We start from the raw sequence: 14,699 nt of genomic DNA, 5'->3' as shown, positions 1-14,699 counted from the left end.
TCTTCTCCTCCATCTAGAGGTGTGGGCAGCCGTGTTTGTACTACATGATCCCAGCTGGGTTCGACTGGGGTCTTTCTCTGGGATTGTGGAAGTGGGGCACAGGAAAAGTGGGAGCTTCTGTAGCTACAGAGCTGGAGGAGGTCTTCCACGTCAGTGGAGAAGCAGAGAGAGCTGGCTTCCAGAGAAAAAAGTGAAGCAATCGTACAGAGACAACAGGGAGAGGAAATGTACAGTGAGAGGGGGAAGGAGAGTGGGAGAAACTTCTTGGCTCCCCCAAAGCTTTTTACTTTTCCAGTTCCTGATTCTAGCCCTTCTTGAGGCCAGGATGTCTCAGGATGCCTGGGAAGCTAATCAGACTGCTGAGGTTTACTCAAAGGGAGCAGTTGGGCAATGGAAGTCCAGTGATGAGAAGCTGTGGTAGGCTTCTCTATGAATTTAGGAGGTACAATCAGGCAAGTAAATGACTGCAGCAAGGGATGAGGTGACAACAAATGGCTGCTGGTCAAGTGTAGGGAGGTCTCCACACAGAGAGCCTCGAAGCCAGTGAGCTGGGGTAAGGGCTAAGGATACCTGGCAGACAAGGAGAAGATGGAAGTACCCTCAGGTGAGCTCATTACAGGGTTCTGGTTAAGGAATGTGGTAGAACAGATTACTATTCCCAATTTCTTCACTCTATCCCTATAGTAGAATTATATATCCATACCCTTTGCGATATGCCTTTGCAGGCACCCAGAGGAGGTAAAGCATGTTTTCCCACCCCATTGACTTTGGATTTGGCTATTTGACTTGCTTTGGCCAAAGGGATATGGGTGAACTTGACAATGTGCCAGTTCTGAGCTGAGGGCTTAAGAGTCATGGGGAGTTTCCACTAGTCCTCTCTTGTGCTTCTTCCATTCATAACCAGAAGAGCCTGCCTCAGGTAGCTGCGGGTCCCCAAAGGAGGGCCATGTGGCACTGGTCTGTACTTGACAACAGCCTGAATCAGAGCCATTCCACCCAACCCACAGGTCACAAGTGAAAAAAATAATTGTTCTCCTAGGCTAATAAGATTTGTTTTTGTTATTACATAGTATTATCACAGAAGTAGCTGACAGATACAGAGGATAGCTGAGTCCTAGGCAAAATTAGGGAATTAGAGCAGTGGGAGATTGAACAATGTCTCCCAAAAGTCCTAAACCCTGGTCCTGTGGGTGTGAAACCATTTGTAAATAGGATATTTGAACATTCTATTAAGATGAGATGAAACTGAATGACGATGTGCATTAATCTGTCATGACTGGAGTCCTTATCAGCAAAGGAAATTTGGGCATGGAAGTACAAGCCACAGGAAGAGACTGAAAGAGACAGACTGCTGTGTGATGCAGAGACTGACCACCAGCGAGACACCAACAGGACGCAATTGATTTTGGAGAAAATGTGGTCTGCTGATACCTTGGTTTTGGAGTTCTAGCTTCCAAACTGTGAGTCAGTAAATTCCTGTTGTTTAAGCCAACCAGTTCATGGAGTTTGTTAAAGCAGCCCTGGAGAGGGGGAGGGAGGGCTTAAGACAGGGGCTAAGGCAGAAAAGACCCGATTGTACCTGAATGGACCAAGCCTGGAGAGGGGAGGGCAGAGCTTAGTCTCAGAGGCAACATGAGCAGTGACGTGGCTTCTTAGGGGTCATTTCAGGGGGCACCAGATCCAGTCTGATTGGAAGAGGGAAATGAGAGTGGTTTGGGGGAAATACCTGTCACCTCATTGATCATCTGGCTTCGAAGAAAATCAGGAGGAACACAGGAGCCAAGCTGTCCTAACTGAAGCTAGTGACATTATTCTAAACCGCTGTGTCTGCTCAAAATTTATACACTCCTTACCTTGATCGGGATTGACTCAGGGTGCTGTAAGCATTTGTGGATGTATCTGAGATGATCCTGGGAAAGTAGCAGCAGGGAAAATAAGATGGACGACGACACTATCAGTTCTGTAGTGCCAAATACTCAAAGGTGTGTGTGTGTGTCTATGTGACGACTCACCTTTTATAGACCTGAGGGTTGCTTTCTGCCTGCCTGCTGGTCTTGTTACAGCTCATACTGCAGTGGGTTTGCGCCTGGAAGACTGATTCACTTTCTGACCACTTTCACTAGCTGAATGCTTCCAGCCCCAGGTGATGTCTGTGAATCTGTAGGACAATAGGGCAACTAGTGGAGCAGGGCCCGATATGGTGGCCAGCGGCTGGGATAGCCAGAGTAGGATACTGGGCAGGAGCACAGGCAGAGCGGATTTCTGATTTTCCTTCTTGGAATTCCTTTTCCCAGGGGCTTCCAGGCTCAGGAAACTCTTGTCATCTCCTAATTGAGGCAGATGAAGATGGGGGTTCTGTAGGGAGGCGTTTCCACTTAATCAAGGCCAGTCATATTCAAGCTCCAGGATTAGACTGAGATCTGCAGATCTGCACAGTTGCTTGTGCAGCCTGTTTTCTGTCTTCGCTACCTTGTTATCTGGCCCTTCTCAGAATTCCTGTAGCTTTTCCAGCACTTAAACAATGAGATTAACAGCTATCACTCTTTGAATGCCTACCATATGCTAGGCTCTCTAGTGGATCTTTCACAAATATTAATAATAGCAGGAGAAGAGATAACTGATATTTATTAGGCATTTCCTACGTGCCAGGCACTGTAGCAAGCACTGTACCCATATTAACACCTCGCGAGACCCCACAAGGAGGCGGCGTGGGCTTCGCTATTACTTACTTCGCAAGTAACAATGGTGGAGTCAGGATTTGATGTGGATTGGGCCGACTCCAGGGGCTCTGCTTTCCTCATTTCGATGCTCTGCAGCTTAGCCTTGCTCTCTAGCGAGGGCTCTGTCCACTCACCCACGATGGGCTGGGGCAGCCTAGAAAGGAGGAAGGACCCCATGTGGTGGCCATCCCCGCGTGGGAGTCTGGGTAAGTAGTTCCCACTGGGGGCAGGAGAGGTGGGTGCCCCAGGAGCTGTCAGACGTCCTGGTAGGCAGGTGGCTGGGTGGGGAGGCTGGGCAGGGGTCTAGGGTAGGACACCAGACCCTGAAGGAAAAGGAGCTGCCAGGGCCAAGCTCGGGATGCTGGGTGCTGTTCTACCCCTCACTCATTTTGGTGCAAGTTACTTACCTCCCCTGAGCTTTAGTTTCTTCCTCTATAAAAACAAAGGTAAAAATATCAATGCTAGAAAGTAGGTATTACTTTAAAGTAGGTAATACTTGACCTACTTTCTAGAATTGATATGATAGAAAATGGGAAGGACCACTCGAGTTCCCAGTACCTAATGCAGATTGCCACTCTTCCAAGGCAGTGACTTAGGCACAAGCGAGGTGTCAGATAAGCAGCATCTGAAATTCCTTCAGCTTGAGATGAGTGTTTGTTTTAGACTCTTGAATAGGGTTAAGTGACCTTGGTCCTGGTCCAGAGGAGGGTGGCTGAGCCTGGATGACCAAGCAGGTCCTGCCCTTTCCATTGAGGAGTTTTGGAATCCTGGAACCTCACAGCTGAGAGGCTGGTATTCAGGCCTCTGGACTTCCAGGTTGACACTCTTTCCATGTTTCTGTGTTGCTGGCAAATAAACTAACACTTCACAAAAAATATGTATAATTATATCAATGGCATATGAGCTGTAGTGGTTTTAAAATGTGCCTGCAAATTCTTTGACACTTATCTCATCAAATGGTAGTCTAATTCCATGTCCCTTGAATAGGAGCCAGTCTTAGTGATTTGCTTCTAATGAAGAAGATGGAGGAACAAGATCCCATGGGGCTTTTAAAGCTGGGTTTTAAGGCTGCCTGGTTCCATCTATTGGGATGCTTGCCCTTGGACCAGCCACCAGATGATGAAGACGCTCAGGCCCCTTGGAGAGGCCACATAAAGTGTTCCAGCTGAGAACCCACGCCAGTCACCAGACAGGTGAGTGAGCAAGTCTTAGATGATTTGGCCCAGCCTTTGAGTCCACCCAGCTGATGCTGTGAAGCAGAAATGAGCTTCACAAGCCCCATCTGAACTGGTGATTCAGGAATGAAATAAATGTTGCTATTTTAAGCTGTTACATTGTGGGGCGGTTTGTTATGCAGCAGTAGATAAGTGGCACGCACACATACATCGTACAGCATTACAGAGAGCTTGAGTTCTGGAGTCAAACAGTTGATTCTCAAAGTTTAGCTCTGCTATTTGCTTGCTGGGAAGTGTCATAAACTCAAACTGTTTCTTCCCTTGTAAGAAGGTGATAATCATTTATTTTACGGAGTTATTATAAGCATTAAACAAGGTAAAACAAATAAGAATAGGGTGGACACATTGTAAGTACTTAATAAATAATGGCATTGTTATTATTAATAATATATATACATGACATCAACAGAATTATACCTAACACATGCAAAAGAAATGCTATTGGATGATAAGAGATGACAAGCTCTGGCTAAGCACGATTTGTCCTCCTTCTCTCCTCCCTGGCAGGAAGCAGCAGCATATCCCTGACCAGCCTGAGGCAGCTGCTTCCTGGGGGGCTGCAGGACCCTTGGGAAGGGATGTCTGCTGGCACCTGGGTGAGATCTCAGGGTGATCTAAGGTCAGGAAAGGGCTGCAACCGTGTAAAAACCAGAAGTCGCTGTGTGTCTGAAATTGTCTGGGTGCTCCAGAGCTGACCCTTGGAGTTGTTCCCACTGGAGGCAATTTGGAAAATGTATTTGAGAGAGAAAGTCCCAATTCAGAAGACCTTTTTGCCAAGTCCTTTGTTTTCCTAATGTTGCCGCGGTGTCTGGAGCTGAATTTTTAAAATGGCATTTTCCTGGAAAGGATTTTTGGTCTTTTTTGGAAATGTCTCATGTAAAACAAGATCATCGGTGGGCTGTTGGGTCTGGTCTCCTTGGGGCTTGGGAAGTGGCGGGTGGGAGGGGAATCGGGGTGGGAAAGGGAACAAAACAGAGTCAGGGAAAGCAGGACCGACAGAGGGGCCTACATTCCTGTGTTAGAAATAGGCTCAGGGCTATGGAGGATTCATTCCAGCCGGCTGGGCTAATGGTGGGGAAGGAGGGAGGGCTGGGGCTGTGGAAGCGTCCCCTGGGAGCCTGTTGGCAGCAGCTCTCACAGTCTCCATTCATCACAGAAATGGACCTGTCCCTGGGCCTGTCATTTCCTCTCCTCCCAGGCTTGGCGTTTGCGGGAGGGCAGGAGGGATATAGCAGGCTTTGGCTAGGAGTCCCCAAGGGCAGGGGTCGTGACTACTCCATCAGTTTGATTAACTTCCTGAAGAGGCTTGTATGTAGCATACGCTCTAGAGGCTCTGTGAGGATGGGGCTGTGCCCCCCATCAGAATGGAGGGTCCCCAAGTCTTAAGCCCCTGACCCTCCTCCATCTAAGGAAGTCCTGGGCTGGAGACCTCATCAGCCCCGTCCTTCTCTGTGTTTCCCAGAACCTAGTATGTGGGAGCAGCTGGACTTATGGACCTGACTGACCCAGTGACCTACTCACAATCTTACTTCTCCACCCTGGTCAGAAGTGCTGACCGGAAGTCTCTGCTCTGGGCATGCCAGCCATGGCCTCACTCCAGATCCAGTGCCAGGACAGTTACTGTGGCCAAGTGGAATTTCTGTGGCAGGAAGACTCTTCTTGGAAGCTCTTTGCAGAGCTGGCTTCCCTCCTCCGAGTTTTTAGGCTACTCTTTTATTCCTCACTCTGCTCTTGCCACTCAGCCCAAGGCTCAGGTCTCCTGGGCTTGTGGAAACCCTGGTCCTCAGAATGAGCAATGGGCAGAGGAATGTGGCGTACACACTCGATTTACCGAACCTTAGAACTGGAAGTCACTCCAGAGGCGATTTGATCCATTTTCTTGTCTGGACCATTCATGTACTTACTCATTTATTCAATAGACACCTACTGAAGCCTGGCTCTGCTCTGTGGTGAATGAAACAGAACAAAACAGCCTGGGTCCTGCCCTCAGGGAGCTACGTGTCTGATGCTTGAATATTTGGACAACAACCTCATCAAAATTCTGCTTTAAAACCTCAAAGGCTTTGGAAGTCTTTCCTTCCCAAGTTAGCCCATTTCAATTTTGGATGGCTCTGAATGTCAAAAAAGTTCTTCCACAGATTGATTCCAAAGTCCTTCCCCTTTGAAACTTTTACTTATTTGTCCCAGCTACCCAGGATAGGTCTTTTCCCTTTCCCCTTAAAAGTGCTCACTTTTTAAAGGTTATGTTTTTAGGTCTACCCAAGTTTAAGATTATTGTATTTTCTTAGAGAAGTCCTCTTTTTATCATTATGCAGTCCTTCCTTCCTTCCTTTCTTTTCTTTAATAATTCTTCATTGCCTATTCTTTAGGATAATGATTGTTCGGTGTTTTTTTCCCCAATTTCATTACTTTCAATCTATCTGTATTTTATTTTAAAAGTATTAGAAACAAACAAAAAGCTGAATTTCTTATCTGATCTTAGAATTTCTGTCTTTTAAGAGGTGAATTTCATCCTTTTATATTATAAAATCCTGGGATTTTGTTAATACTGAATATATATTACTATCTTAATGTTTTGTTTTGTTTTCATCTTTTAGTTTCTTATTTCCTGATTTCTATTTTATTCTTTACATCACCCTTTCCCTCTTACTCTTTTAAAAGTTACATTCAAGTTCTCTTCTTTTGGTAATTACCCTTAAAGTTTTAACATGCTATGCAATGTAGGATTGCATTTGGCTTCAAATAACAGAGAACAATGGCTTAAATACCTAGGAGTTTATTTTCTAAGGAGAAGTCCAGAGTTAAGTAGACATGAGCTGGTACAGCTCTTTAAGGGTATCTTCTAGCACCCACATCCCTTTTATCATCCTTCCTCCCATTCATACTATGTGGTTTATCCCCTCTTCATAGTCACAAAGTGCTTGCTGCTCCTCCAATCATTTTGTCCTATTTCTAGGTAGGAAGAAGAGGAAAGGGCAAAGGGTAAAGGGCAAAGGGCACTTTTGTTCCATACTCCATCCCAAGTTTTCTGTTATTGTTATTTAACATTTTAGGTTCACCTTGTTTTTAAACTCCACAGAAATCAGACATTCCTATTATCAGTGCCATTTTTACAGTCAACTCTTATTTAGATTTACCTACATGTTCATTCATTTCTTCACTTAACTGTTGTTTCTTCCATCCTATTCCTTCCTCTCAGCTCAATTTCTTTCAGTATGTGGTAAACTCTCTTGTTTTTGTCTGAAGATGTAATGTCTTTTTTCTTTATTCTAAATCTTGAATGATAGTTTACCTCACCTTGGCATTCTGTGATGATAGTTTTTATCCTTCAGCATGAATAAATGATTCTGTTTCCTTCTAGCCTTTATTGTTGTTGATGACAAGTCTACTGCCTATTTTTTCTTAGTGGTGATTTTTCTTTTCTTCCTGGTACTTACATGATTTTTCTCTGAAATTGGTATACTGTAGTTTCAGTATAATGAACCTAAATATAATTTTGTATTTATTTATCTTGTTCGGGTCTACGAGGGCTTCTTCAGTTTGAAGATTTATGTCTTTCATCAATCTAAGAAATTTTCAACCACTATTTCTGATATTATTTCTCCCCATTTTCTCCAATCTCTCCGTCTGGTACTCATATAAGACTTGTCTTGGACCTTCACAATCTAACCTTCATCTCCCTCTCTTAAATTACATTCTGAGTAAGTTTCCAAGATCTATTTTTGGGTTCAGTCAGTCTTTCTTCAGTTTTGTCTAATTTGCTGCTTAGCCCATCCTTTAACTGTATCTTTTATTTCTGGAAGATCTAGAAGTTTCTTTTTAAATCCATTTCTTCTTTTTTTCCTGCAGTGTTCTATTAATTCTTTATATTTTCTATTCCTTCTTTTATTTCTTTAGCACTTTAACCTATGCTATGGTTTCTTTCAGATTGTTCATTTATCTTAAATTCTTGAGTTCATAATCCTCTAATTTGTCTTCTCAGTCTTCCTTATTATGGATCATTTCCTCATGCGGCTTGTAATTTTTGGTTGTGAGTGTCTCTTCAGCTATTTTTTTCTCCTTGGGATAGAAAGGATTCCCCACAAAGCAGTATTTCATTTTTTTCTGCCGAGTGTCCCAGGGCTTACATCTGCCCAGGGCAATTCTTATATTAAACTTTTGGTTTGGGATTCACACATCATGTAAGTAATGTAAACTTGGAGAGCACACCTGTGCTTGGTGCTAACTGGAAGTTTCGTTTCTCAGGGGAGACTTTTTTCCTTATATGCAGCTCTGGACACAGACAAGTCATCATTGGGGCATCCCTGGGCCTGTGAGTGGTGCTTAAGTTAAAGCACCTGTCCTCCCATGGTCTCCATTAAGTGCTGGGGTCTTAGTTCTAGATTGTCCCAGAGCTCCATGGTCTCCTGGACCATCAAGGCATCAGCTGAGGCATTCCACTCTGCCTAGACATTCCCTCTATTATTTTTTTCTGGCACCTAGTGATTTTACTTCATTTTTATGAGCTCAGCTGTATTTCTAAAAATATTTTTTGATGTATTTTGCCAGTATTTTTAAGGCCTTGTAGAAAGAGTAGCTCATATTAGCTAAGTCTGTAACATTGCTGGAACATGAAAGCGTAAGAGCCCTTTATAATTTTGAAGATTCCTCTCGCATCCCTCCCTAAGCTTTCTCTACCCAGATACGTGTCTCCTTTTCCTCCAGTCATTGGGCACATGATGAAGTGTTTTATCCTGATTGTTCTTCTCTTTTGCTGAACACTCCAGTATGTTCATGTCCTTTTTAAAGAGTGGGTCCCCAAATGAGTCTGGGCTCCTCAGATGTGACCCAACTAAGAGAGTACAGACCTTTGTCATCTATGGTCTGGACACTATGCTTCTCTCTTTTTGAGATAGAGGAACTCTTTGGGATAAACAATAAACATCACAGAGTCAGCAAATGGCAAGCTTACAAAAACCTATGTGGGGTGTGGAAAAAGTAAGAACAGTCATGGGAGACTGGGAGAGGATCTAAGGGCAAAATAGCATTTGGGAGAATTCAAGCAAATGAGATGTAGCCCTGCAGAGACATTCCCCAGCCTCTCTCCAGACTAATGATTTAATGGCAGAATGCTTCAGGAGACTGCCTTGGCATTTCCATAATTTATTTATGTTATTATTTGCCCTTGGTCTACTTTTTGTTCAGGCCTAGACTTATTTTTTTCAGGCTGTGGCATAAGTACCTTAAATCTCTGTTTAGAAACCTTGCTGTGTTCTGTTTGGGTGTGTTTTGTGATAAGCTTGGATTTTATAACTCCTGGGTCTTTGGTTGAAAGGTAGGGGAGTCTGATGGAGATAGTTGCTAAGGGATATTCTTTTAGTATAGATTAGGAATCACACCTATTATTACTTCAAAACTGGTGGTGTTGATGGTGGAAGATAGATATCAGGTAGAAAGAAACCTCCCATTAACTTTTATATGACCTTTCCCAAATCCCTTCACCTCTCTGGGGCTTAATTTCTTTTTCTCTTAATAAAGAGGGTTCAACTTTGACTCCCTTGCCTCAAATAATCTGAGCTCTGATACCTTTGGTAGAGAAAAGGCAGTGATGTAGGGTCATGTTGCTGGGAAGGGAATATACTGCTTATCTTTCTTATCCTGTAGCTACATGTCTCAGAAGGGCAGTTTTTAATTCTTGAACTAATAATAACAGTAAACTTTTATATACTGTTTAAAATTGTGGGAGACATTGTACTAAGTACTTTACAAGCATTTTTCATTTAATCATCACAACATTATATGAGCTAAGTACAAATATTATCTTCATGCTGAATTTGAGAAAATGATGACACAGAAACTTACTCAAGATCAGGCAATTAAAAAAAGGCAGAGATGGGGTTCAAGTTCAACCAGTCAGCTTCCAGAATTAGTACTGTCAGCCCCTATACTTAAGAGCTGAGAAACAGTTTTCTTGCAGAATTAAAAAAAAGCTATGGCAATGAAGACACTTTCAAAACCCTTGAAAAAAGAAAGAATAAAGGGAAGAGAGCATGTAATGGGGAATTTGACTAAGACTTGGTGGAAATATTTCCCAAGAAAGTATCTATTGAACCAAGATATGGGGTATGAGGAGTCATGGAATGGGAAGGGAGAACCTGGCAGGCAGAGAGATCAGAATATGGTCAAGTGGGTCATGAAGTGGAAGGTGCCTGGAGGTCAGGGAGTGGAGGGAGTGAGGTAAAATAAGGCTGAGGAGGTGGTCAGGGGCCAGCCCATGCAGGGTTCTCTGTGTGTCTCTTTTTGTCTCAGGGTTTTTCAGTCTCAGCACTTGTATCAGTTTGATATTGATGAATTCCAAAACGAAATTTTGGATTATGTTTGTAATCTGATCTGTACCTGGACATGATTGAGTTGTGATTAGGGCATTGAGTCCCCACCCCTTGTAGGGTGTGGACTCAGATAAAAGGCATGGCAAAGAACAGATTTGAGGGTTTCTAATGTTGGAGTTTTGATGTTGGAGTTTGATGCTGAAGACTTAAGCTGGAGCCCCGGGAAGACAGCATGCAGAGGAAGTAGAAGCTAGCCCCAGGAAGAAAGGAACCTTGAAACCAGAGAAAAGCAAGCCCCAGAATGTAGGAACCCAGGAAGCCTGAACCCTCGCAGACGTCAGCAGCCATCTTGCTTCAACATGTGGAAATAGACTTTGGTGAGGGAAGTAACTTATGCTTTATGGCCTGGTATCTGTAAACTCCCACCCCAGATAAATACCCTTTATAAAAACCAACCAATTTCTGGTATTTTGCATCAGCACCCCTTTGGCTGACTAATACAGCACTGTTGACATTTGGTGCTGTCCTGTGCATTGCAGGATGTTGTAGAATGATTAGCAGCATCTAACCTCTACCCATGAGATGTTAATAGTACCACAAACAATATCCCCCATCCCAAGATGTGATAGCCAAAGATGTCTCCAGACATTGTCAAATGTCCCCTGGGTGGGGGGCAAAATCACCTGTGGTTGAGAACCACTGAGCTGGATATTTTGCTCTTTTGCTATCTGTTATTGTTTACCAGATGGACCCTGAGTCTAGATGTGAGCACTGACTTGAATCTCCTTTGGCCAGGTCACAGCCAGGCCTGACCATGTAGGTACAGCCTCCTGGAGCCATTCCTTGGAAACTGTTATGTTCAGGTGGAGATTTTATCATCAGAGTGAGCAACACTGAAATTAGTGCACTGGACTAGAAAACGAAGACCCAACAACTGCATCAAGTCCAGAGGGAAAAAAAAAACAAAGAGGTTCTTCATAACCAGTCCCTCTAATGTTTCAGTACAACATGATACTTTCCCAACATCCCCTTTTCTTTCTCCTAAAACCAATGCAATGCTGTAAAGCTTAACAAAGCAAGCCTTTTCTGAAGAAAATTACCTAAAATAAAAAAGAATAGAAACAAGTTACTTGGTATTAAAATGGTAATAATAACTAGATCCCTGTGAAGGGCTAAAATATTGCTACTTCACTGATAGTTGTGAGAATTCATACTTTTCAAATTAAATATCAAGCTCTTCTGGAACTTCTTGTCAAGTGTTTTCTGTTACTGCCACGTAACAAGAAAAATTGTTTTGTCTAGTACATTTCTTCTATCATCAGGAAAATGAAGTTCTAAGTGGTCTACTGTTTTTCTTTGTCTATTTTAAAAAATAGTATTGAGATGTTACAAATGCTATCATCTGGTCTATTGAGTATAAGATTTATCTAGGGCCAATCCTGGGGCTTTTGTTTCTTGGTTGTAGTAATTCCTTAGTTTACCTTTCCCTCAAACTGCAGGATTTTCAAAGGATGCACAATTTGACTGAAAAATCATGAGGCCAGAAAGTTTGTCCCCAAAGAAAACAGTAGGCCTTTTCACATTTCCTGGTCTGTTTCCCTAATTGCCCGCACCTCTTTCTGATAGCCTGATCCTGGACTGGAAGCCACCCCCTCAGAGGAAACCAGCTCAGGAATGGCTTGCTCGTAGTCTGGAGGTCATCCGGGACAGATTGTGGTTGTGGGTGAGGAGCCAGTGCTGTTCGCTCTGGTTGTTACTTACCTCTAATTATTCATCACACCTGTTAAATTATTATCCCTATTTTATAGTCAGCAAACTAGGCAGAGTGGTCAACTCAGAATTAGAGCTGGACGTAAGGCAACAATTGTCTTAACAGCTGTCAACAATAGCTGCAATAATAGTGAATATTTATTGAGCACTTACTAATGTCAGCCCTGCATTAGGTGCTCTGTATATATTATCTCATTTAAGTATTATATCACCTCTATGAGATAATTGCTATTCTTATACCCACTTGACAGATGAGAAAACTGGGGCTGAGAAAAGTTAAATTGTTTGCTCAGAATCACACAACCTATAAACCACAGAGCCAGGATTCAGAGCCCATGTGTTACTCACACTTTCCACCCTTTGCTGCCTTTCTTGACCCTTATAAAGACTTTCTGAGGAAAACTTGGAGGAGAGTCCTGGTGTTCCAGAGAGCTCCAGCTTTGAGATAATGGAAGTCTCAAGAAGGCCACATCAGTTATTTCTGGGAAAGTTGGTCTCATGCATAGTTTTTGGACTTTGCTGGGCTAAAAATGTTCTCTGTCCCATCATTAAAATAAAAGATGTTAGTATTCATGGAAAGTTTTATGGCTATAAATGATGAGTTTCATTGCTCAGGTTCATCACCATCATTATAGATTCTGCTTGTAAAGATAATATGGATCTTCACCCCTTGGCATTATGAAAAACTAAGGTGAGCTCTCTGGGCCTCAGTTTCATTATTGGTATGAGGCGTTTGGGACACTTGATCACTACAATCTTTGTCGCCTTTTTGCATGGGTGTGCGCACACATGTGCACCTATGAAGGGCACCTAAACACCTGGCCTCCTCTTTGTGAAGTGTCAGTCATGTCCCATTGGCTCCCACACAGTAGAATTCAGGTTCCAGGTGGATAGTCACAATGCCTGAGGACTCACAGCTTGAGTCATCTGAAGAGCTGGTCTCCTTGCTCAGGAGGATGCTCTGCCAGCATCTGTAGACAGTGAAGAGTAGGAACCAAACAGCATCTGTCTCCTCACTCTCTGGCAGAACCTGGAACTAAACCTAGCCTCTGGCCTCCACGTACCAGAGCTGAAGAGGGCTTCAGGAAGACCTGCTGAAAGAGTTACCACACCAGGGCGTGAGTTTCCCTAGAACAAACCTGCCATGGAGAAGGCCCAAAGAAGGACACAACATGAAACCCAGAGCAAGGGGACACTGGAAGGATGATTTATGCTGCTTTCCCCTGGTGGCATCCAGGAATGCCCTGTGCTGTGCCTCCTCACAAAGCCTCTCAGAACAAATTTGCCTGATGAAGAGATTCAAGGGAGGAAGGATGGGCTTAGCTGGCCATGTTCACATGCACGAGAGAAAACTGTCAGTCAGCTATCATACAAACAATACTGATACCTGAGAAGCTAAAGGGGGAAAAACGCTGGGAGAATGATCTAATATTGAAATAGGGTCAAAATCACGGCATTTCAATTGGAGGCAAACCTTGATAGACTTATAAAGGATCGACTGAAAGTTGTTTAATATGTGGTGCTGAGCAGGGGACAGCAAACTACAATTCTGGTCTGCTAGTTTATTCTGTAAATATGCTTTTATTGGATTGTACACCCATTCATTTACGTATTGTCTAAGGCTGCTTTCATTCAGGGTTGGGTAGTTGCAACAGAGACTTTAATTTTAATTTCAGATAAACCATGAATAATTTTTTAGTACAAGTATGTCCCAAATATTACACAAGATATATTTATACTACAATTTTTCATGGTTTTTCTGAAATTCAAATTTAGCTGGACATCCACATTTTTATTTGCTAAACCTGGCAATCCATCCTCCACCCAGTGTGGTTCTGGTGGGGCCACCAGTCACAGGGTTGTGTTGATACAGAGCCTGTTCAGATTCTCAGTCCTGAAATTATGAATCTTAAGCAGAGACAAATAAGAATGGAAGACAACTGGAGCTGATCATCCGATGGCAATGTTCTAGAAAGATCTTCAGCTCTGCCCTGTTTCATCCTTTCTAAGGCCTTGTTGTTCAGCCCTTCCTTAATTCTGCAAACCAGACCTTCTATTTCCAACCAATCTTTCTCTGCTTTATAAACTGGTCAGAGTTAGTTCTTGTTGCTTGCAGTTAAAGCACAGGATGTGAGCAACACATCCCAAACAGTACCCAACATGTTGTGAGGCTAGTTGGCTGGGAAAGGGGTAGACAGAGTGAGGAGGAGATGAGCTAGGGAAGACTTTCTTGGAGGAAGTAATTTTTGCATGAGGATCTGCACATAGGCAGACAGGGAGAGGGAAGGGGGTCTCCTGAACCTGCTGGAATCTGGGAAGCTATTTACATGTGCTCTTTTTATTGTTTTTAAATCAAAATGAAAAACTTTATTACTAATGGTTTCAACGAGAAAACAGGCAGAAGCGCCTAGAAACATAGATATCTCTTCCGACAGCAGGCAGGGGGAGGAGGAGGCAGCGAAATAGGCCTCTGAGGTTTCCCCCTATGCCTTGACGAAAGTGGGGTCCAGGCAAAGGGCCAGGTCCCCTCCATTGGCTTGGGCCCCTGAGGCCACCTCAGCTGGGGAAACCCGGGGCAGCAGCTGAGGGCAGGAGGCTGAGCAGCCCAAGGCCAGGCTGGGGGAGGTGGATAAGGGGGTCTTCTGAGCTGGCTTCACCATGGGGCG

At 43.6% G+C, this 14,699-nt stretch overlaps 1 long non-coding RNA gene across 1 annotated transcript; it reads left to right on the top strand.

Annotated features, from left to right (window-relative positions):
* The first annotated feature begins 1,187 nt into the window (after positions 1-1,187).
* Positions 1,188-4,816, top strand: LOC131273944 (uncharacterized). Its single transcript, XR_009181120.1, has 3 exons — positions 1,188-1,460; positions 3,708-3,913; positions 4,463-4,816. It is a non-coding gene; the product is annotated as an uncharacterized lncRNA (long non-coding RNA).
* Positions 4,817-14,699: the final 9,883 nt, after the last annotated feature.

The sequence above is a fragment of the Dasypus novemcinctus genome, chromosome 17 (assembly GCF_030445035.2).
Source record: "Dasypus novemcinctus isolate mDasNov1 chromosome 17, mDasNov1.1.hap2, whole genome shotgun sequence".
Taxonomy (NCBI): domain Eukaryota; kingdom Metazoa; phylum Chordata; class Mammalia; order Cingulata; family Dasypodidae; genus Dasypus; species Dasypus novemcinctus.
The sequence above is the reverse complement of the archived record's forward strand: the minus strand, read 5'-3'. Positions and strand labels throughout refer to the sequence as shown.